We start from the raw sequence: 3,148 nt of genomic DNA, 5'->3' as shown, positions 1-3,148 counted from the left end.
AATTTTATGTTTTGTAGAGATGGGGTTTACCCATGTGGCCTAAGGCTAGTCTCAAAACTGGGCTCCAGGGAATCCCACCTGCCCTGGTCTCCCAAGGTGCTGGAACTACAGGCATGAGCCACTGTACTTGTATATTTTCTTGACCATTTTCTTATTGCTTAATTTAGAAATTATTATTATTTATAAAGTATTCTGTTGCATTCTGTTTTGAGGATGTTTTTTAGCGATGAGTAAAATTCTAGGAAATTTTGATAGAGGTGAAGGCAGTGGCCCACTTGTATGAACAACAAGATCATGGTTATCATGGAGCCTGTCAGCCAGAATTTTTCCCCTGTTTGAGCACTTTTATTCATCTGGGTAGACTTTTGATATTATCTAAATTTAGAACACAGGAAGAAAACAGGATGGAATTTATTTTATTTTGCAGTTTTGCCTATAAAATGAACTTGGGTACACTCCTGTAGCATTATGGTGTTTTACTGGATGCAATTAAAAAATGAAAATTAAAGAGTTGGATGGTTAGAGTTTTTCAAGTCTTTTAAGTAGAATTTTCATCTTTTTCACTTATAGGTAAAAGCGCCAGACTCACCATTATTGAATGTGGGTGTGATATTAACATGATGATTGATCTGGCTAAAGCAGCAAGATCTGGTAAGTCAGCAGGGGCAACCTGGGGTGCTGATGGAGACTTACAGCGTTGTGATAGGTTATTTACCCTGTGATAAAGGGAAGAGAGTTTATGATTATTAAAGGAAACATGGTCATCATCAGGGATACAGTAAATGTAACTGAATTGATGATGACAATAATAATAGTGATAAATGTTGTTATATTAATAATACAAATGGAATGTGCACAATGAAATGTATTCCAAAATCTAAAAGCAAATGACAGGATGGAGAAAACCTTTAATGAACACAGCTAATAAGAGCTCATTAACATGCATACATATATACGTACAAATATATCATAGTAAGTACCGTTTCTTCTTGGACCTTTCCTGGCACTGTGCTAACTGCTTTCTACAAATTTAGCTTACGTAAACCCTTGATACACCCTTGAGGCGAGTAGGTATTATCTGTAGTTTACATAAGATGAAATAGAGCCTCCCAGCAGTTAAGTAACTTGTGTGAAGATGGGACCCTTGTTCCTGATGGTTCTAGAACCTTCATCCTTAATGATATTGCTAAAGTAAGTACATGAATTGCCTGAAGAAGAGGTCAGAGTTTATCAATAGAAAATTTAGATAGTACTCAATGTGTGGAAAATGTACAGGCTCTTGCATTTATGGAAATGATAATGTTCACTATTTCTGATATTCTATTAACTATCTTTTAAATTAGCAAAAATAAAATACAAATTAGCAAAAAAAAAAAAAAAAAAAAAAAAAAAGGCCAGACGCAGTGGCTCACACCTGTAATCCCAGCACTTTGGGAGACCGAAGTGGGCAGATCACCTGAGGTCGGGAATTCGAGACCAGCCTGACCAACATGCAGAAACCCCGTCTCTACTAAAAATACAAAATTAGTTGGGTGAGGTGGCGCATGTCTGTAATCCCAGTTACTTAGGAGGCTGAGGCAGGAGAATCACTTCAACCCGGGAGGTGGAGGTTGTGGTGAGCCGAGATCACGCCATTGCACTCCCGCCTGGGCAGCAAGAGTGAAATTCTGTCTCAAAAAAAAAAAAAAAAAAGTAGCAAAAAAATAAGCCATATTGATTAGGAAGTGCAGGGTGACAGATACCTTGTTTTTTTCATTTTTATTTAGTTTTATCTAGAGCTACATATTTTATACTTTGGCCCAGGAAGACTCCTAAAATATAAAGGAAAAAGTAATACAGATTTTAAACTTGTGCCGTTGTAATGTCAGAAACATTCAAATTTTGAACATGTAATGCTACTATTAGTAAAAATAAGTGTAATTAATGTAAACTTGTATAAAGATTACTAAATCTTTTATACTTGAAAAGATTGAAATAGTTCATAGAAGTCATTTGTTTCTCTTTTATTTAAAATGTAGCACGTTTTTAATTTTAAAGACGTGTATTAAGAGATGCCTTTACTTTTTTTATTTTTAGTTATTATGGATGCATAATAGTTACACATATTTATGGGATACGTGTAGTATTTTGATAGAAGCATACAATGTGTGATGATCAAATCAGGGTAGTACAGGTATCTGTCACTTCAAACATTTATCATTTCTTTGTGTTAGGAACATTTTAATTTCATTCTTTTAGTTATTCTGAATTATATAATAAATTATAGTCACCCTATTGTGCTGTTGGACACCAGAATGTATTCTAACTGTATTTTTGTACCTGTTAACCTTTCCCTCTTTGTCCCTCCCTCCCTGCTCCCCTTCCCAGCCTCTTAACCATCACTGAGAGAGATGCCTATGTAAATCTTTTTCAGATTTTCAAAAGGAGCACACACATTTGGTAAAGCACTCTAACTAATGCAGGGTATACACAATGCGCGTTTTCTCTTTCCTTGCTGTAACCACTGTGTCTCAGGTCCCTGCAGAGCGGTATCCTTCTAGATGCATATAAACACACATGCCACCCTTTAAAAACACAAATGGTAGCTTATTTTACACACTCTTCTATGCTTTGATTTTTTTCGTGTAATATATCTTGGAGGTATATAATCAGTAAGTACTGTAGCTCTGCCTCCTCCTTTTTAATATAATATTCCATTCTATGGATGCACCATAATTTATTTAGCCTAGGTTATGTTGATTGCTCTGCTCTGGGTTGTCAAAGCCTCCTGACTACGGCAAAGGCACACACAATACGTGGATTTGGGTGTGTACGTGCGTGTGTGGATTAGGGGAGTAACACTGGCTTAGATGACAAAGATTGGCGGCTGAGGGACTGTTTGGTCCCTGTTCTTCCTGACCCTACAACCAGCCTCTTACCCCTTGGCACTCTGGCATCAGATGTGGTGTGAGGATTTTCCACCTGTTCTTCGAGCTGGTCCAGTGTTGCTGGAGAGCTCTGCTTGCTGCCTTGGTCTGCAGTGGCAGTTGTGCTTTCCTGGAAGCCCAACTTCATATATTCTGTGATTTTGGGTTTTGAATGTTTCCTAGTTTAATCAAAGGTGGGCATTTCTGTTTTCCATTTTGTGTTATTTTCAGTTATCCATGGA

This window comes from Papio anubis, chromosome 11, assembly GCF_008728515.1.
Source record: "Papio anubis isolate 15944 chromosome 11, Panubis1.0, whole genome shotgun sequence".
Taxonomy (NCBI): domain Eukaryota; kingdom Metazoa; phylum Chordata; class Mammalia; order Primates; family Cercopithecidae; genus Papio; species Papio anubis.
This window is presented reverse-complemented; position numbering follows the sequence as displayed.